Source organism: Mirounga angustirostris, unplaced genomic scaffold (assembly GCF_029215605.1).
Source record: "Mirounga angustirostris isolate CCGP_5_RB_7025 unplaced genomic scaffold, mMirAng1.0.hap1 SCAF_8, whole genome shotgun sequence".
NCBI lineage: Eukaryota > Metazoa > Chordata > Mammalia > Carnivora > Phocidae > Mirounga > Mirounga angustirostris.
Window position 1 is genome coordinate 110,157,116 of NW_026991716.1, and position 22,387 is coordinate 110,179,502.

Consider the following 22,387-nt stretch of genomic DNA (forward strand, 5'->3'; position numbering starts at 1 on the left):
GAGGAGGAAAAATGGGAGCAAAATGAAGTCACCGGTCTGAAAAATTACTGAAATCTAGCAAAGCACAGTTGCCATTTCACTTTGCTCAGAAGGCAGGGGTATGTTGCTTAGGACCCAAATATGTTCTCTGGGTTATTCTTCTTGGCTGCAGGCCCCATGCTCTGAAGTCTTGACACTATCCTCTCAATCATCTTCATTTCTTAAAAAATAGCTCATGGGTGCCTGGGTGGTTCAGTGGGTTAAGTGTCTGCCTTTGGCTTAGGTGATGATCTCAGGGTCCTGGGATTGAGTCCCACATCAGGCTCTCTGCTCAGTGGGGAGCCTGCTTCTCCTTCTAACTCTCCCTCTGTGCTCGCTCTTTCTCCCTCTCTCGCTCTCTCAAATAAATAAATAAAATCTTAAAAAAAAAGAAAGAAAAGAAATAGCTCATGTTTGCAGCTGAGTAGTGTTCTCAGCCTGTTTCCTGCCAGGAAGAAGTTTGGGGCTCAAGAAACTTTTTGTTTTAAATGCTCTGTTCCTTTCTGTCCCAACTGTTACAATTCTTTTAAAAATTGTGGATTTGTTTAAATTGTAATGAAATTCACTAGACAAAAGTGACAGTAACATATTTTCTGAGTGGGGTCTTCACTTTGGGTCAGTAGTGAGGATGCACAGGCTCATAGCAGAAAGGGTGAATATGTTTTAAGAGCCTTAGATATAATTTCTACTGAGAGAAAAATTTTCTGCAAAAATAATTTTCAGAAAAAATAATTTTCTGAAGCCTCAAGAAACTTCCAGCCACACTTTTGGTCTCATCTTGAACTACAGGCCACAATACTTTACTGGTACCACTCTGGCTTTGATATTTTTTCCTAAATTAAAAAATATATTTTCTATTTCCACCACCCCAAATTATTTCATGCCCCTTTTCAGTGAATGTCTCCCACCCATGGCAACAAATGATCTACTCTCTCTTACTATAGATCAGTTTTGCCTTTCTAGATTTTATATAAATAGAATCATTTACTGTCTACTCTCTGACTTCTCTGGTTCAGCTTCATGCTTTTGAGATTGATTCATGCCTTTGTATTCCTTTTCATTGCTGAGTAATATTCCATTATATGGCTATGCAACAGTATGTTTATTCATCTGTGAAAGAATATAGGTTGCTTCTTGTTTGGAATTACAATAAATAAAGAATATATAAATATTCCTGTACATGTCTTTGTGTGGATATATACTTTTATCATTCCTCCTTGGTAAGTTCCTTCAAGTGGAATGGCAAAGTCTTACAAAAGATTTATACAGAACTTCTTTTAAAAATTTGTCATATACGGGCAGTTGGGTGGCTCAGTTGGTTGAGCATCCAACTCTTGGCTTTGGCTCAGGTCATGATCTCAGGATTGTGGTATCAAGCCCCACATGAGGCTCTGTGCTCAGTGGGGTGTCTGCCTGAGAGTCTCTCTCTCTCCTCTCCCTTCCTCTGTGCCCCTTCCTCCTGCACTTTCTCTCTCTTCTCTCTAAAATAAATCAATCTTTTTTTTTATTGTGCTATGTTAATCACTATACATCATTACATCATTAGTTTTTGATGTAGTGTTCCATGATTCATTGTTTGCGTATAACACCCAGTGCTCCATTCAGTACATGCCCTCTTTAATACCCATCATCAGGCTAATAAATCAATCTTTTTTAAAAAATCTTTCACGTAGTTTTTTTTTAAAGTTTTATCATTTAATTCCCATAAGCAGTGTATGAGAGTTCCAATTCCTCCACAAGCACATATATATATCCTGTTAGTTGATCCTGTTGATCCTGTTAGTCTTTTTAACTTTAGCTATTTGGTAACTCATTGTGATTAATTACTGACAAAGATGATTTTGAATGTAGAGCAGTTTTTTTTTTTTCAAACATTTATCAACCATTTTGAATGCTTCCTTTGTAAATTGGTCAAATTTTTTTCTTTTCTTTTTTCCAGTTGTGTTGTCCTCTCATTGTTGAGTTGCAAGATTTTTTTTTTAACATATAACAAATAAAAATGTTTTTTTAGATACATGTATATAATATTTTCTTTCAGACCGGGATATTTCTTTTCATCTTTAATAGAGTATCTTGAAAAGAGAAGAAGTTTTGGTTTTGTTTTTTTAAAGATTTTATTTATTTATTTGACAAAGAGAGAGAGGGAGAGCACAAGTTGGCAGAGCGGCAAGCAGAGGGTGAGGGAGAAGCAAGCTCCCACTGAGCAGGGAGCCCGATGTGGGGCTCAATCCCAGGACACTGGGATCATGACCTGAGCCGAAAGCAGACGCTTAACCGACTGAGCCACTCAGCTGCTCCAAGAGAAGAAGTTTTCAAATCTGATGGCATTCAACTTAACTTTTTAAAAAATGGTTCATTTTTGTTGTGTCCTATTTTTTAAAAATCTCTGCCTTCCCAAATTGTAAATATCTTATCTTTGCTTCTAAAAATTATATAACTTTAGCTTTTTGATTTGGGTTTATGAGGTACATTCTTTTTTCCCAGTTGATATCAAGTTGTTCCATAAATACCAGTTGTTTCAATACCCTTGATAAAGAGATTACCTACTTCCATTGAATTATGTTGGCACCTTTGTTGAAAATCAGTTGACTATTTATGTGTGTATTTATTTCTCTGCTCTTTCACGCTACATTGATCTTAGATTTATCTTTATTCTAGTGCTACAATGTTTTGATTACTGTGGATTTATTAAAATTGAAATGAAGTAATATTTGTTCTACAACTTCTTTCTTTTTTAAAAAAAATTGTCTTGGCTATTTTAGGTCCTTTGTATTTGCATATAAATTTTAGTATTAGCTTGTGAATTTCTGTTTTTATGAAGTCAGCTGAATTTTGGGGGGGATTGGGTTAAATGTATAGATATATGATCTAAATTATTTTTTCAGAATGATACACCTTAGAAAGTTTTGTATCTAGTACACTTCTCACTTTTAGATCTGATTTGGTGTTATCTTTACTATATGAAAAGATTTAAAAAATATAGTAATTAAAATATCTCATTTGAGTATTAGAAATGAAGAAAAATTGCTGAACCAATATAGGCATTTTTCAAAAATCAGAGCCTTTAGAATACTAATAAATATTATACTATATAGAGTTCTATATATAGAATGCTAATAAATACTAATAAATAAATAATAAATATCCCCTTCATCTTTAATGAAGGGGATAATTAGGAGTATTATGCTTTATATATATGTGTGTATATACATATATATTTAACAGATATATTTTAACACATATATATTTTATTTATTTATTATTACTATTTTTTAAGTAGGCTCCATGCCCAGCGTGGAGCCCAATGTGGGGCTTAAACTCCCGACCCTAAGACCAACACCTGAGCTGAGATCAAGAATCGGATGCTTAACTGACTGAGCCACTCAGGTGCCCCTATTATGCTTAATATATTTACAGAACAATGGGCAAATAACTAATTACTTTTCATAATTAATTGCAGTTGTTAAATATTCTGAACTGGCCATTTTGATTGTACATTAAACTTACTCATGGAATTCCCATGTGCTTTCTCTGACAGGTTGGAGTTTGCTGACATTTAAGTCACTGAAAGAGCCCTTCTAATGTCCACTCTCCCTTAGTAGGGGATGTTGCAAGGAAGCATCTTTGTCATCAAAATTTGTAACATTTTATAAAAACATCAATAACTGATAATTCTAGGTATTTCATAAAATATCATAAATTTTATATTTATATTTTGAGAGGCAATCCTCTCAAAAAGTGCTGTTTTATAAACCACATTAAAAAAAGTTCAGGGGCACCTGGGTGGCTCAGTTGGTTAAGTGTCTGCCTTTGGCTCAGGTCATGATCTCAGGGTCCTGGGATGGAGCCCCGCGTTGGGTTCCCTGCTCAGTGGGGAGCCTGCTTCTCCCTCTCCCTCCCCCTGCTTATGCTCTCTCTCTCTCTCTCTCAAATAAATAAAATCTTTTTTTAAAAAAAAGTACATGCATAAACAGGCTTATTTTTCTGAGGTAACAAAAGGCAAAATCACGCTGTTTTACTATGGTTTTCAACATGCTTATCTGAACAGTTAGCATAATCATAATGTCTTCAACAGCTTGGCCATTGGTCATTGTTTCAAAAAGCTTCCGGGAATATCCAATATAATAAAATGGAAAACAGCTGCTGTGGTCTGAAGCTTTATGGAATATAATCTATAAATCTACCTACCCAGATAAACCAACTAAAAAATAAAATAAAATGTGACTTATGCTGTGAATATTAAACCAAAATTTAAAAAAACAATAATAATAAAAGATAGGTTTGTTAACATCTGAACTAATGTATTTTAAATGAATCTACTTGATCTTAACGGCAGGTGTTTATTGGGTGTTCATTATGTACCAGGTACTATTCTCAGTGATTTTCCTAAAATAAACTTGCTTAATCCTCACAAAAACTTTCTGAAGCATGTTATTATCCCTGTTTTACAAATGTAAAAATTGAGAAAAAAGGAGGTTAAATAATTTGCCCAAGATCAACAGTTAGGAATGATGGACTAAGGACCTCCAAAACTCCACTCATCCATAAAAGCAATGAACACTGGCAAAAATCATAGAATCAACTTTTTCAGAACTCTAAAATTAACTCAGTATTTTCAACAACCCAAGAATCTTTTATTCAAAAAACGACTTAATCTTGATGGGAACAGTGAGCTTTGTGGTGGCTTGACTTGCTTTCATCCCATTCCTACCCCCCAGCTCAGTAGTAGCCTCAAAACCCAGGAGACTTACAATCACCAAAGGGGCACACTGGGTTTGGAGCACCTTAGAGAATAGGACAGAAATTCCTCAAACAATTAAAAACATAACTACTATATGATCCAGCAAACCCAAGTCTAGATACTTGTCCAAAAGAATTGAAATCAAGATCTCAAAGGGATAAATCCATTCTCATATCCATATGCAGCACTATTCACAACAGCCAAGACATGAAAACAAGCTGAATATCCATTATTAGATGAATGGACAAAGAAAATGTGGTATATGGATACCGTGGAATACTGTTCAGCCTTTTAAGAGAAGAAAATTCTTCAATATGCAAAAACATAGTTGAATCTTGAGTACATGATACTAAATGAAATAAGCCAGTCATAGAAAGACAAATACTACATGATTCTACTTTATATGCAGTGCCTAAAATACTCAAATTCATAGAATCAAAGAGTGGAATCATGATTGCCAGAGGCTGGGAGGAGGGTAAAATGAAATTATTAATCAATGGATATGAAGTTTCAGTTAAGGAAGATGAATAAGTTCTAGGGATCTGCCATCCAACATTGTACCTATATTCAATAATACTGTATTATACACTTAATTTGTTAAGAAAGTAGATCTCTTGTTAAATGTTCCTACCATGACAAAACAAATTTTTAAAAAGCCTCATTCTCAGATTACTGTCACTGTTAAACCAATCTGGGAGGTCCCTGGAAAAGCTCCTTCTATACCGACTCCACCCAGTCTGGGAACAGCCCTATCACTAGACATTTATTGAAACTGATCAGCAATAATTATTTAACATTGCCTCTTCCTAAAGCTGTGATACTAGTTGTGACAATCACTATATATCAGGTTAAGTCTCCATATTCTAAATCCCCCCAACCTTCTTGTATTATTTACTCTCTCTCCAGCACCCTTGCATATATACACCACCCCTTCTTCCTTTAGCCAGAAAGCAAAAACCTTGCATATCTACTCGTACAGATAAAAGCCCCAGAAAACACAAGTCCATGGTGTGTGCCAACATGACACTCTGCTGCAGTTACCACGTTTTTTGTATGACATCATCCTTAATAGTATGTTTCAGTGAAATTCAAACCTATCACCACTGCCAACGAAATGCTTTTCCCTAACCATCTCAACAGTCCTGCAAATATGTGTGTGTGAAGAACTGCATATTTATACACACAGTATTTCTGGTATCTCTTTTTTGAATGTATCATAGAGAACATATGACATACAGAATATCTTGACAACTAACACAAAATGAGTCTCATTCCTCATCAGTACAAACATCAACATGGCATGAGCCTCATAAAGGGAGGAGATCAGTGTTCAGTCTGACATTTAAGGGTCTGAGAAAATGCTCATAAGATAAGAAGTCAGCCTGCCACGGTGTCAGGTAGATGAGCAGATGAAGGAGAGATGATGACAGACAGACAGACAGATAGATAGATAGATAGATAGATAGATAGATAGATAGATAGATATCCTGACAGGAAACACAAAGTTTCTTTTTTTTTTTTAAAGATTTTATTTATTTATTTGAGAGAGAGAGAATGAGAGAGAGCACATGAGAGTGGGGAGGGTCAGAGGGAGAAGCAGACTCCCTGCCGAGCAGGGAGCCCGATGCAGGACTTGATCCAGGGACTCCAGGATCATGACCTGAGCCGAAGGCAGTCGCTTAACCAACTGAGCCACCCAGGCGCCCGAAACACAAAGTTTCTAGATCAGAACACAGTTTATTATCACAGAGCATCTTAGCACTGGTGAGGCTATAAAAGGTATCACTACTAAAATCATTCTGAATAAATGGCATTGATATAATTGGCTAATTATTTGGGGGGAAATGAGGATTTTGCACAAACAGAAGGACTGTACCACAGACTCACAAAAGTATGACACTCAGAGCTTGACTGGCACACTGTCCCATCCTGCCCTTTGGAGAGGGAGAGGCTTTTATTCTGGGATATAAGCAAATATTACAGGAGAGAGGAGTCTCTGAATCTCTCTGAAGGAATATAACTATCTTCCAGAACATGCTTGCTATTCAATCATCCTTTAACCTAATTTGCCAGTGGTCATTCCTCTGAACGTTTAGACCATGAGGAAACATGAAAGCATTCACAGAGAACTGCCTTCCAATAATCAGATCTAGGGCCTGAAGCTAAATAGTCCAGTGACCTTTACTGATTTATTTTACAACTTTCTATTACTGAATAATGAAAAGTAGGGCAGATAATGTAAATGGGAAAAAAAGTAAAATGCTTTCTTCACCATTATTGACATTTTGATTAAAGAAATCAATGGTATTCATAATAATTGTCTTACTCTAAACTACCTAAACTTTTAGGGTAATCACTTACAGGCAGTAACTTGGTACTAAAACATTTTCAGATTTTAGTTCTTATTTGAAAATAAGGGTGCTTGTTTTTTACATTTTTATCCCTAAATCTTTTCTTGAAAACACACAACAAAAACAATCTGCTTCAGAGATTCTCCCTTGTTATCACTGAATAGGCAATAAATTTTTATATCTCACAAATTCTGTTCAGACCAGGTTACTTTACTTAATCCTCGTTACCTTCTGCCCACTTGCCCAGAATATGGCAAAACATTAGAAAAATAAAGCTGACTTTATTTACTTTGATATAGCAAAGATATTTTCAAATAAATTTCAAAATCAAAACAAAATGGCCCTAATATCTAGATCACACTTTAGAAACAAAACTTCAGTGTCCTGAGCATTACTAATGTTAATCATTTAGGACCCTCTCACAGCCATTGTGATTTTTTTAAAAGATTTTATTTATTTATTTGAGAGAGAGAGAGAGAGATAATGCACAGGGGGAGCGGCAGAGGGAGAAGCAGACTCCTCACTGAGCAGGGAGCCTGACAAGGGGCTCCATCCCAGGATCCTAAGATCATGACCTGAGCTGAAGGCAGACGCTTAACCAACTGACCCACCCAGATTCCCCCATAGTGATTCTTTTAAAGCATAAATCATATCATGCCACATCTCTGCTCTCCCCTTTTGATGGCTCCCTATCTCAGTCATAGAAAAAAATCAGAGTCCTTTCAATGGCCTAGAATAACTTTCATGGTCTGCCCATCTTGAGGAACAGCTGTTTTTTGTTTGTTTTATCTACATATTCCAACTAGTTGATGGGTAATTTGATAAATTCAGTATGATTGGCATGTAGCCTAGAAATAAGTCCTAGAGTTATTTAGCTTTGCATTGAATAAATTCTGTATGTAATCCAAATGGTTTCCCCTGGGAGATATTTTAAGTGTCATGAAAATGTGTTCTCTTGTTCGGCCCCAGACAGAGACTTATTAAGCATCTTTTCAGGACAGTCACCCACTCATACAAGACATGGAATCTGAAGTACAGACTATCCCAGGTCTAACAAAGGAGATAAGCTGTGTACATCAATATTAATATTAGCAAAGTAGCAAAAGAAAAAAAATGAAATCCTAAGGAATTCCCATGTAGTGAAGATTGCTTGATTACTTGCCAAACTGGAAAATTCTCCTGAGTGAAGTTAAGAATATCTGGAGACTTAGTTCTGCTCTATCTCAGACGAAGACAAAGCAGCAGTAGGGCAACACTAATTTTATAAAGTCCAAACAAAAAGTTGGTAGTGATGCCTATATACAATACAGGTATATTGGTATACATAGTACAGTCTTTGTTTACCTGGTTATAGCACAAAGAACTACAGATTCAGTGCAGATCCAACTAGGAAAATGGCATACAACACCTGTCTCTCACAACAGTGTGTCAGCAACACCATTTTTGTATGAAAAGAAAAATGTGCATGCTTCTAAACTTAGGCTACTAATGTATCTAATCACAATGCCTTTCAACTAGAGGGAGTGATTTTATTTCAAATCATGAAATTTGCATACAAAATTGAGCTTTTAGGTGAGGTCACATTAATTCCCTTTGGATGGGGCTTTTTCTTTCTTTCTTTTTTTATTTTTTTTTTAAAGATTTTTATTTATTTATTTGACAGAGAGAGACACAGCGAGAGAGGGAACACAAGCTGGGGGAGTGGGGGAGGGAGAGCAGGCTTCCCACTGATCAGGGAGCCCGATACGGGGCTCGATCCCAGGACCCTGGGATCATGACCTGAGCCGAAAGCAGACACTTAACAACTGAGCCACCCAGGCGCCCCCTTTTTTTTCTTTTTAAGATATGTGTTATTTCTTTGAATTTTGTCTTTACAACCACCTTATGATGAAAGTGCTATTGCTCTGCTTTGTCAATGATGGAAACAATAAACACAGGTATAAAGCAAGGAGCAATAGCACAGAAAAGTTGTTAGAGGCAATCATACACCACCCTTCCAGGAGGCATCATGGGACCATAAGGAATGCCTGGGCTCTGCTGGCAGGAGAAAGGCCCACCCCGACACTGACTACAATCTAGGAACTTTGGGCAAGTCTCTTCAGCTATGAAGTGGTGACAATGATACCTGTATCACAAGGTCGTGTTACAGGAGCTAAAGGAGATGAAGTACGCAAAGCCACCGTTTACTATCATCATAGTTCCTAGGAAAGCACAACTTAAAAAATGTGCATATATCTACCAATAACCCAATGTTAGAAAATTCCGAGAATCATCATTTTGGATTGTGTTTCTGGCTTCCTCCAAATGCTTCTCATTTTGAACTATTCCCTGAAAAGCCTATGTTGCCAATCAAATCTGAATTACTGCTTACCTCTACAGACCACTCTCCCGAAGACTGATTACCTTTTAACTATGATTTGAGATTTAGTTTTCATAATAGGAAATACCAGTTTTGCAGAGTGGCCTGGCAAGGCTTTATAGAACAGCTTCAGTCAGACTGACATGTGCTTTTATTAACCATATTTCCTATAGCTGCACAGACAATGAGAAATTCACTTCTCTGAGCAGAACCAATTATAACTGAACAGGTACACTCTTTCTCCAGCCTGGTCATGATGTCAAATGTTTGAGTAGAAAGATCTAGTGCTTTTAGCAAAATGGGGGTGAATTTCTTTCCACTTGCAGGAACAAGCTATTTCTGCCTTTCATTTCATAGTCTCTTAGTATCTTAATTCTAGTCTCCCGGTGTCAAATAGAGTCGCAAATGCAACGCCCTTGAAATGGGGGAAACAATATTGTTCTATGTGTTTCAAAACAGACTGAGCTAGCTTCAGGGCAGAATAAGCAGCACCAGGGCACAGAATCAGATGTACTGTGTGATCTAAGAGAGAAGAGAGAACAAGGTACACATGAAGACTATGTCCCAGTGGATGCAATATGGGGATGGACCTGGTAGCCCTGGAAAGGAATCTCAAGAAGAGTGTCAAATACAGGGAAACGATAGGATGAAACAGGTAAAAAGGTGCATGGAAATATTGCCTTGTACATATATAACATGGTGATACAACCACAACAAATTAGGTTTTAGAAATGCAGGACTGAAATAGGGAAGGGTAATTCTAAAAAGAGGCAGTCCTGGGAAAATCCTCTCATGGGAGGTAAAAAAAAAAAAAGACAGAAAATGGGAACCAAGTTCCCACTAAATGTAGGGTTATAAAGACAAAGCAGGCCCCATGAAATCAAGCATTACAGAAAAAGGCCCCTCTTCAGCTGTCAAAAAGAGAAACTTACCAGCAATGTCAAGGACAACCACCGTCCCCCCAAAATACTATAAGCTCATTTTTGGACTTCCTATTTCTTCTCAAGAATTCTTCAGCAAAGCAATCTGTTGATATGTCAAGGATCCCAAATCAAGATTTTTCAGTTATTTTTAACTCTTTACTGACCAGAATACAGATACAGAATCATAGATTGGTAGAACATTTAAGCTCAAAAAAATAATACTGATCATTTACTCTAACCTTTTATAGTCAAGAATGCTAAGATTAGGGGCGCCTGGGTGGCTCAGATGGTTAAGCGTCTGCCTTCGGCTCAGGTCATGATCCCAAGGTCCTGGGATCGAGTCCCACATCGGGCTCCCGGCTCGGCGGGGAGCCTGCTTCTCCCTCTGACCCTCTCCCCTCTCATGCTGTTTCTCTCTCACTTGCTTTCTAAAAAATAAATAAATAAAAAATCTTTAAAAAAAAAAAAAGAATGCTAAGATTATCCCATATTACATGGTGAACTAGTAACACAGCCAGGATAAGAATCACATTCTCCTGATTTCCAGACAGTATTTTTTTTCCATCACAGCTATCTAAAATTAAATTTTCAATATATTTTTTAAAGATTTTATTTATTTATTCATAAGAGACAGAGAGAGAGAGGCAGAGGGAGAAGCAGGCTCCCTGCTCAGCAGGGAGCCTGATGTAGGACTCGATCCCAGGACCCTGGGATCATGACTTGAGCCGAAGGCAGACACTTAACCATCTGAGCCACCCAGGTGCCCTAAATTTTCAATATTTTCAAAAGAGAATTGTACCTATATAAAGTCCAAGAGAAGAAACTTGTATTAATAAGAGAATCTAGGTAGGAATAAGCTAAATTTAAAAGGTCAGCAGCAGAGAGTTATAAAATGAAGATTCTTTACTGAAAGTAGAAGGAGAAAAATGCAACCCAGAAAGAAAAACCTTTTGCTTTGCACTCTAATATACATCTACAACTAACCATTTTTTATTACCCCCATTGCTACCCTGTTGGCCCAGGGCAGCATCACGTATAGCAATGTCCCCCTAGTTGGTTTCCCTGTTTCCATCCTTGCTCCCCTATTAACAGCAGCACATAAATCAGAATGAATCCTTGAAAATATAATTGTCATTCCCCGACCCAATCCTCCAATCATTTCTTGTCTCATAAAAAGTTAAACCAAAATTACTATAATGACCTACAAAGACCTATGCAATTTACCTCCCCCATTTTGTCTGAACTCATCCCCTTTTGTCTCCTTCTTCACTATATTCCAGCCATCCTGGCCTTCCAGATGATTTTTGAGTACATTAGGCCTCAGGGTTGTACCATCTCTTTCTTCTGCCAGGAGCACTTACCCCATCCTCTGTCTGCACAGCTCATCTTATCCATTGAAGTCTTTGGACAAGTGTCTTGTTCCCAGTAAGGCGTACCATGACCACCCTATTTAAAATTATTCTATTCGCCTTGCACTCTTAATCCTACTTATCTTGCTCTATTCTTTTTTACATAGCACTTACCATGAACTGCCATTCTATATTCTTTACTCCCACTAGAATGTAACATTTACATAGAGTATCAAGTCATTTACCCCTTTGTTATTGATGTATATGCAGCATCTAAAACAGTACCTAAAGTATAATAATCAAGAAATATCTGCTGAATGACAGACGACTAAAAGCAGATGATCCCCACGTTAAAAGCCATAATCTCTGGTTTTACTCAAAGGAAAATACAGAAGTTTTACACTGGAGAGAGTACCACACAACTGAGTGTTCCTAATTCTGAAGGAAGAGGTCTAATATGAAGAAATGGCAATTTGAAGAAATGTCAGAAGTATATCAAAGATTGTTATAAAGACAGTGCTCACTTCAGCAGCACATATACTAAAATTGGAATGATACAGAGAGGTGAGCATGGCCCCCTGCAAGGATGACATGCAAATTCGTGAAGCATTCCATATTTTTTTAAAAAAAATTTTGTTATAAAGATATACAGGACTTTAATTATAAGATTTGACTAAATGGAATATCAAACCATTTGCCAAGATGGTAAAATAAAAATTCATAAATTCCAATCAAAATCCCCCCAAGAGGGCGCCTGGGTGGCTCAGTCGGTTAAGCGTCTGCCTTCGGCTCAGGTCATGATCCCAGGGTCCTGGGATCGAGTCCCGCATCAGACTCCCTGCTCTGTGGGGAGCCTGCTTCTCCCTCTTCTCCCCACTTGTGCTCTCTATCTCAGTATCTCTGTCTCTCTCTCTCAAATAAATAAAATCTAAAAAAATTTTTTTAAAAATCCCAAGATGTTTTTATAGAAATTAATGAAGTGGCTTAAAAGTTCATTTGAAAGAATGAGGAGCTGAGAATCTAAACAATTAATAACAAGAAGAAAAAAATGTATACCAATATTATAACATATTAGAAAATACTATTTGTGAGTTACTGATTTAAGAAAAGCCAGGTAACAGAATAAAAAAATGAGAATAAAAAACAGAATAAAAAAAATGAGAAACTGCCTTCAGAACAGATGGGTAAAGAATATTTAGTAAATATATGGAACTGGGAAAACGGTTTAACCATCTGTTTTAAAAAAAAGTTTTTTCATACAACACAATATACAAAATAAATTTCTCATGGATTAAGGAGTTAAATATGAAAATAAACACAGATTCAGAATAATTATAAGTGGGTCTGATTATAAGGCAAGTCAAGCCCTCCAAGTTTAAGATTACATAACTAAATTACGAGATGAGCATTGTTAATGCATTAATAATAATAATGTTGATGTTATTTAAAAGTAAACAACCAATATGAGGTGATCCTAGAAGGAAAGGCACTAATTCTATGAGATGAAAGCCTGGAGAGGGTTAAGGGTCAAGGATTAATCATTATTAGGGTTTAGAACTTCACTTTCTGTTCCTAGCTACCAGATCTTCAGCAGATTCATTTTTACCCATAAGTGCATTGTTAGTGGCTCCCTGAAAAATCAAAGAGAATAAATTGAATTCATAGTTTGGGGCACTTAAGACCAGAGCAATCTGATGCAGGTTGGAACACAGTACTGAGACAAAACAAACAAACAAACATGAAGTAAGAGTGAAAAGCAATAATGAAGAGGATGGTGGGAAACTTTTGGAGGTGATGGACAGTTTTATGGCATAGACTGTTTTGATGGTTTCATGGGTGTATAGTTATTACTAAACTCACCAGTTATGTATATTAATTGTGTATAGCTTTCTGTTTATCAAAAATATAAAATAAAATAATAAAATCCAGAAAAGAATGAAGAGAAAGAGAACAAAGGAGACCAAAGGAGAATATATAAATCTTCCACATAAATTTTGGAAAATAAAGGAGGAGGGCACTGGAATGCCAAAAATTATAAGAAATTAGGGCTTACTTGATTTTATTTGGACATTAAAAAAAACTTGACATCCAAAAGAATGTCTGGAAATAACTGCATTGCACATACCCACACTTATATACTCATATACGGAGATAGGCACACATGGGTGTACAAACACACATACTTATATAAGCAATTTATTGAGCAAATGGGACTTGATAGGGTATAAGAAGGAACCAACTTCATTCTTGTTCTTTTATATCCCTTCAAGTGTCTGTAAACGGGTGGTTGTTCTAACTCTGCATAAAATTTTAAGGCAATCCCATAGCTTTTAAGGAACAAGTAGTTTATAAAAATCCACATTTATGTATTAGCCACTTAGATCCAGTCTAGTTAATATAATAAGCAAAGCTCAAAGAGCTTCTCTAATTTAAAGCATCTTCCTGTACTAGCTTAATCTCCCTTGAGGCTTCCAAATCTACAAATAGAGAAGAAATTATGGTTGACTTAATTATTAGCTCTTTCTTCTTCCTCTACTCACTAATTTCTTTTTTTATTTCTCCAGCATAGGGTCTAAGGAGAAAAGAAAAATAAGGAGAAAATGAGAAATACAGCCTTGGGTTGCTCCTATCTCTGTAAACTGGGCATGGCAAATGTTAAAAACTGACCCCATTCATTCCTGGGATACTTCAGCAGATTACTTGGAAACCATCCTAGTTGGGAACCACACTGTAAGATCTTTGCCCAAGGCTAGCCACTTAAAACTATCACCCTCAGGTCCTGGACTTCAGGAAATACATCTAGTGTTTAAGGTCCCTTCCCCTCTCTCCAGTTCACATCTTGTTTCCAGAGAACCCACTTGCTCTGCCATTGATGGAGGCGCAGTTTACTCTCAATATCACTTACCCCGGAAGGGGGAAATCTCCAGTTATAGCCTCTTACCTTTAGACTTCATAGATATGGGTCAAATGTCAGTTCTTATTTTTCTCAAATTCCCACACCCCAATGACAAGGCCTTCAAGTGGATCACTTGAAGACCCCACCACATAACTTGGGATGAGAAAGAAAAACTCAACTTTCTTTACCCATAATGTTGGGGATAAAATCTCCACAGTGTATGATTAACTCTCTGCAAAACAAATCCTCCCTCAACTTGCTAACTTCTTAACCTTTCTCTTTCTTGACTTATGGTGAGGAAAAATGCCCTAGCACCTATAGAACATTTGCTCCTGGCTTCCAAGATGCAAGACTGGCTGATGCTGTTGGCACTGACTGTATGACCTTCACCTTTCAAGTCCTGCATAGATAGTCTAGCAACTCACTTTAAAATGTGGAGGTTCATGGGCTCACCTTCAGTTCTGAGGTTTTGAGCCTCTGGAATAATTTCAGGGCAAAGAGTCAAATGTAACAATCTGTTAGACTACACACATGTATACATATACATGTATGTCCATATGTCACTTTATCACAGATACAGATACAGAATCATCCATGTATGTGTGCCTGAGTCTATATGTTAATGAATTATGGAAATATAATATTTATAGAAAATCTATTAATAAAATAAGATTACTGGTGATTTATTTTCTTTGGTTTTTCTCTATTTCCTAAAATAACATGCCTTACTCTTAAAACCATTTAAAAAGTATATCTATATACAAACACATAATAATGGATCCTATTTTTAAAATGTAATCCTGATTCAAAAATAAAATAAAAGATCACTGAAAAAGAATGAATAACCCAGAAACAGACTTATATATGAAGAAATTTATTATATGTTAAAGAAAACATCCAAAAAATTGGGAAGAATTACTTAACAAATGGGATTAAGATATTTTGGAATTACCTTCATAATAAAAGTCAGATGGGAGCTCAATAGTGTATAATACATATTATAATATGTACACACACACACATGCACACATACATACACATTATCTATGTATCTATGCATATATGTATATATATATTAAGTATATAGATGAAATCAAATTCTAAAAAAATTAGAACTAGGGGCGCCCGGGTGGTTCAGGTGGTTAAGCACCTGACTCTTGATTTCAGCTCAGGTCATGATCTCAGAGTCGTGAGATCAAGCCCCGCACTGGGCTCTGTGCTCAGCTCAGAGTCTGCTTAAGATTCTCCCTCTCCCTCTTCCTCTGCCCCTTCCCCCCCAAAATACTTTCTTCCCTGTTCCCTTCTTTCTTTCTTCCCTCCCTCCCAGAAATATGTATTGAGTGACTGTTCTGAACCAGAAGCTTTACTAAAATAAAGCAAGCACAAATAAATATATAAATAATTAACTCTCTGCGTTATTTATTTATTTATTTATTTTATTTTATTTTTACATATATATCCCTAGGCCTAAAGAAGCACAGTATCTAATGAGTATGACAGATAAGTAAGAGAGTCATTCTAACATTTTATGGTAAATACTATGGTAACGGTTCATAAGGCCTGTTATGGAAACCCAAATTAGGAGTACCAAACACAGACCTGTGAATTAGCGGATGGGAGGTAGAGTGCCAAGGAAATTTCCTTAGAACAGGTAACAACAGAGAGTAACTTCGATGAAGAATAAAGGTTGGTTTAGAATTCTAGCTCTAACACTTACTGATAACTCTCTTTCTATGGGCAATTATTCTCTTGCCTCAGTTTCCTTGTCTATAAATTGAGAATGATAATAACATTTATACGGACACTGAAAGGATTTAATGAGAATTATTTACTTATTTAGAATTTAGTAAGTCCCCAATGACTGTTCAAAACAAACAAAAATTACAAAATTCCATTTGGAAAGACTGGGAACTCAGGAGAGAACACAGTCTTTTGCAAACTGCAAATTCACTATGGTGAAGTATAGATGTAAGGTATGGTATGGAGAGAAGTATTGCTTGAGAAACAAGTAAGGGACAGATGATAAAAAATTTAAAGGAAAGACACAAAGAATTTTTAGCAAGAGAATCACACAGTAAGATTTTTCTTTTATAATGTTAACTATATCAGTGATGTGGGTAATAAATTTCAATATAATATGACCAAACATAAAAAGACTAGTTAGGAGATGGTCTCAGTAATCCAGAAGAGAAATGATGAAGACCTGAAGTAGAGAGGTATAAATTTAAAAATGTTAAAGAAGTAGAATCCATAGGATTTAATGACTGATACATGGGAAGAGGAAAAAATAGGAAGGACTGTTCCTAGATGTCTGCTTTAGGCTACTCAGTATATGCTGGTGGCCTTCATAAAGATAAGAAACACAGAAGGAAGATTAATATGATTAATTTTTAAGATGATATAGCTGTTCTTTTATTGCTCACTATTATCTGGTTTCCCTCTACTTTGAGGGATAAGGGAAAGTTACACTCACCCCAAAACAGACATATGGTGTTAATTTTCTACTTCTTTTATCCCTTATATTTTGGATTTCCTCATAGAAGTACATCTTTTTTTTTTTTTTTCCTCATGAGCTACACACTCTCCAGCTTCATCTCATCCTCTCACAGAACTTCATTAACCATTTATATTTGCTGACACTTGAATCACCAGATTCAGCCTGGAATTCTTTCCTCAACTATAGACCATCGTTAACTTTATACTAGACATCTCAGCTCAGACTGCTCACAGACATTTTAAACTGAGCATACTTTAAACTAAATTCTTATCTTGCCCCTGCAAAACCACCCTTCTATCTGTGTCTTGAGCTCCTTATTTAATGAGTTTCACCATCATCCATGATGATGTTTATGTCAGAAATCTGGATATTTTCCTTGTTTTGTGCCTTTCTTATTCCCTACACTTTATCAACCACATACCGTACAAACACCATCTCCTAAAAACCTCTTGAATATCTGTCTTCCAGTCACAGAGGCAGTCATCTCTCTCTCTCTGATATTGGTACTTTGGCTTTCTAACTGTTCTTTCTGCTTCTATTTGAACTGATTATCTGCTCTGTAATTAGATTTTCCAAAATGGACATTTTAATAGATTTATTAAGGAAAATTGATGTTTTCACCATTATAAGTGTACAATTCAATGAATTTAAGAAATTTAAAGGGCTGGGCAACCATCCAGGTATAGAACTTTTTCATCATGCAAAAAGTTCCTTCACGCCTGTTTGCAGTTCATCTCTGCTCCTACGCACCACTCTAGACAACCACCACTCTAGGCTACCACTTCTCTGTTTTCTGTCTCTATAAACTTGCCTTTTCTAGACATTTTGTATCTAAAACAGAAATTTTATTATTATTTTCCTACTGGGAACTCTAAAATACCCTCCATTTTTCCTCTATCTCTATAAAATTTCCCTAAAAAATAGACCAGTTTAAGGAAGGACTAGTCTTTTTTTTTTTTTTTAATAGGGAATACAACTGATTTTGTTGGTTTTCATTCTCTTCTGTGCTGGAAGAATAAAATGCAGTATTTCTTTTAGGAGGGTGAGGTAAAAATGGGACCTAGCTTGTTTCAGGTGCTAATGTTTTAGCTGTGGGCTTAATGGGGCACTAGGGTCTATTGTCAAAAAAGGAGTGGAAGTACAGGAAAAAAAAAACACACAAAAAACACAAAACAGTACCTCTTAGCAAAATAGAAAGGAAGAAATGACTAAAAAGATGAAAGATAAGGGATGATGGATGAGTCCCCAAGAACATAGCTAACAATCTTTAGGAAATTAGCCAAGGAGAGACAAGTCTATAGTCACGCAATCACCTGATGCCTGAACCAGGCAAAGGAGAGATCTAGTAACTCAAAAACTGAGCCCTGAACACTGGAGAGCACAGTGTGGCAGAGAACCTAAGAAGTTGATATTGAGGGAGCTGCATTCCTCATCTGGAACAGAATGATTAAGAAGCGCACCAAACTACTTATGAGCCTGAGATAAGAAGCTTGGTAATGACACACTTTAACTGATCTGGTCTTATTTGCTCTTCCACCCTCATAATATTGCTCTACACTATGGCCATTATAAACCTCTCCAGGATCCTGATAGAGTTATGTCTACACACTATCAACAACACCTGACGCTCCTTCTGGCTGGATCACAGTAAATACCGCTGTACATCTAACTAATTCTACTTGTTTAAACTCACTCACTTCAACCTGGACATCTAAATATCCTTTTCTGAGCTCAATCCCAATTTTTGATAGATCATAATAAATTGTCCCCCAGATCTGTGCACTCTCCAACTAATAGCATTCTTCTCTCCAGTTTTCATACTGAAATTATCTTCCTATGTCGAATCCATTAGACAGAAAGTCTCCTGAGCTTAGGTACTGTGTTTCATTCTCTTAATGTGTCTCCAGTGCTTATCACAGCAAATGGCATGCAATTAAGGCTTTACATCTATGGAGCTAAAATAAGTGTAAACAATTACAGTAATAATCATTATCTTAACATTTTAAAATAATTATAGGTATAAATAATTAAGAGCATTTTACATACAATATACAATTATAGTAATATCTAAAGAAATGCAAAAAATAGATTTTAAATCTTTATCTTCAATCTTTTATTGCAATTATATACTTCTAGTTTTCCTCTATGTAGCAGTAATATACTCCGATTTTTTCTTGGTTTATTAATGATGTGTCCATTATTCTGAACTCTTTACATATTGATCCTTAACAGTCCTCTTCTCTTTAGTAGGCTCATCTCTCCCTTGATGAAGAAAAGGCTTGACAGTCTTTCTCGACCTTGTGTTATCACCTACTTGGTGTGGAATTCCAAAATTACTGGTCCTAGTCCTTGTTTGAGGTCCAGCTCCTGAAGTTTATTTCAGTGAAACTTGAATTGTTACTAAAAAGCTTTCTGCTGATGCCAGGAATGGCCTTAGGCCTTCCCTAAAATTCTAACATCTCTTAGAAAGTTTAAGGTACTTTCCTGCTTTTTGCCATCACTGGAGCAATTAAAAAAAAAAAAATCCTAAGCATGATAAACCTACATTTACAAAACATCAGAAGGAAGTGTCTGTCTTCACCTGGTCACTTCTCTGACCTCTGATAACTTCAAAAGACCAGACACAATGTCACAGGCTACTATCTCTCAAAGACTGAACTTTCTTTAGGAGATGACATCTAAGCATTAAAGTAGATTTTAAAGGAAAAATATAAGTTCATTTCCAGTTGTTTTTCTTAATAAATCCATACATGTGACTAATTTTGAGAGCTGTTTTATAGGTATAAAATAAGGAATTTGTGAGTACGGATGGAGACTTAAAAAGCGAGCCTGGATAGATAAGATACTAAGGATTAAGCTCTAAAGCATTCAGATACTTATAGTTAAGGGAGACCACAAGAGGGAGAGCCAGTCAAAAATCCAGGAGGAAATTCAACCACTAACGACAGCACAAGAAAACCAGAAGGGCATGATGTTCCATAAAACAAAAGGAGGGAGTGTTCAACTATGCCATTTACTGCATAGTATTCAAATAATATGAGGACTTTGGATACTAACCCTTTATTGGATATGTTATTTGCAAAATCTTCTCCCGTTCAGGAGGTTGCCTTTCAGTTTTGTTGATTATTTCCTTTGCTGTGCAGAAACTTTTTATTTTGATGTGGTCCAAATAGTTTATTTTTGCTTCTATTTCCCTTGCCTCAGGAGACATTCTAGAAAAATGTTGCTACAGCTGATGTCAAGAGGCATTACTGCCTGGCTCTCTTTTAGGATTTTTATGGCTTCAGGTCTCACTTTTAGGTCTTTAATCCATATTAAGTTTATTTTTGTGTATGGTGTAAGAAAGTGGTCTAGTTTCATTCTTCTGCATGTAGCTGACCAGTTTCTCCAACACCATTTGTTGAAGAGACTGTCTTTTTGTTATTGTCTATTCATTTCTCCTTTGTTGAAGATTAATTGTCCATATAATTGTGGGTTTATTTCTGGGTTTTCTATTAGGTTCTATTGATCTGTGTGTCTACTTTTGTGCCAGTACCACACTGTTCTGACTATTAAAGCTTCATAATATAACTTGAAGTCCGGAATTGTGATAGCACCAGTTTTGCTTTTCTTTTTCAAGACTGCTTCGGTTATTTGGGGTCATTTGTGGTTCCATACAAATTTTAGAACTGTTTGTTCTAGTTCTGTGAAAAATGCTGTTGGTATTTTGATAGGGATTGCATTAAATGTATAGACTGCTTTGGGTAGTATAGACATTTTAATAATATTTGTTCTTCCAACCCATGAGCATAGAATGTCTTCCCTTTTTTTTGCGTGTTGTCTTCAACTTCTTTCGTTAAGTGTTTTATAGTTTTCAGAGTACAGGTCTTTCACCTCTTTGTTTAGGTTTATTCCTAGGTATCTTATTGGTTTTTTTGCAATTGTGAATGAGGCTGATTCCTTGATTTCTGCTGCTTATTAATGTATAGAAATGTAACAGATTTCTGCATATTGATTTTGCATCCTGCAGTTTTACTGAATTATCAGTTCTAGTAGTTTTTTGGTGGAGTCTCTCAGGGTTTCTATACATAGTATCATGTCATCTGCAAATAGTGAAAGTTTTACTTCTTCCTTTCAATTTGGTTGCCTTTTATTTCTTTTTGTTGTCTGATTGTTGTGGCTAGGACTTCCAGTAGTTTGTTGAATAAAAGGAGTCAGAGTGGACATCCTTGTCTTGTTCCTGTCCTTAGGGGAAAAGCTCTCAGGTTTTCCCCATTGAGTATGATGTTAGCTATGGGTTTTTCATATATGGCCTTTATTATGTTGAGGAATGTCCCCTCTAAAAGAACTTACACAACTCAACACCCCAAAATAATCCAATTAAAAATGGCAGAAGACATGAACATTTTTCCAAAGAAGACATATAGATGGCCAATAGACATATGAAAAGATGCTCAACACCACTTATCACCAGGGAAATGCAAATCAAAACTACAGTGAGATATCTCACACCCGTCAGAATGGCTACAATCAAAAACACAAGAAACAACAAATGCTGGTGAGGATGTGTAGAAAAAGGAACCCTCATGCTCTGTAGGTAGGAATGCAAACTGGAGCAGACACTGTGGAAAACAGTGTGGATGTTCCCCAAAAAGTTAAAAATGGAACTACCCTGTGATCTAGTAACCACACTACTGGGTATTTACCCAAAAAATACAGTAATACTAAATCAAAGGGACATATGCACCCCAATGTTTACTGCAGCACTATTTACAACAGCCAAACTGTGGAAACAGCCCAAGTGTCCACTGATAGAAAAATGGATAAAGAAGGTGTGGTATATGTATATCATATATATATGGATAATGGAGTATCACTCAGCCATAAAAAAGAATGAAATCTTGTCATTTGCAATGGCATGGATGGACTAGAGAATATAATGCTAAGAGAAATAGACCAGTCAGAGAAAGACAAATACCACGTGATTTCACTCATATGTGGAATTTAAGAAACAAATCAAATGAGCAAAAGAAAAAAAGAGAAAGGGAGACAGAGAGAAACCAAGAAACAGACTCTTAACCATAGAAAACACACTGATGGTTACCAGAGGGGAAGTTAGTGGGGGAATGGGTTAAACAGGTGATAGGGATTCAGGAATGCACTCATCATGATGAGCCCTGGTGATGTATGGAAGCTGAATCACCATATGGTACACCTGAAACTAATATTGCACTGTATGTTAACTATACTGGAATTGAAAAAAAATAATATGAG

The 22,387-nt window shown here is 36.3% G+C and overlaps 1 protein-coding gene and 1 non-coding gene across 2 annotated transcripts in view; one reads left to right on the forward strand and one right to left on the reverse strand.

The window, feature by feature from the left end:
• The window catches only part of THEMIS (thymocyte selection associated), a 187,634-nt gene that overhangs the window by 54,589 nt on the left and 110,658 nt on the right, over nt 1-22,387 (reverse strand). The window lies entirely within an intron of this gene.
• On the forward strand, nt 12,258-12,362 carry LOC123838037 (U6 spliceosomal RNA). The gene has a single exon (XR_006789378.1). It is a non-coding gene; the product is annotated as a U6 spliceosomal RNA (small nuclear RNA).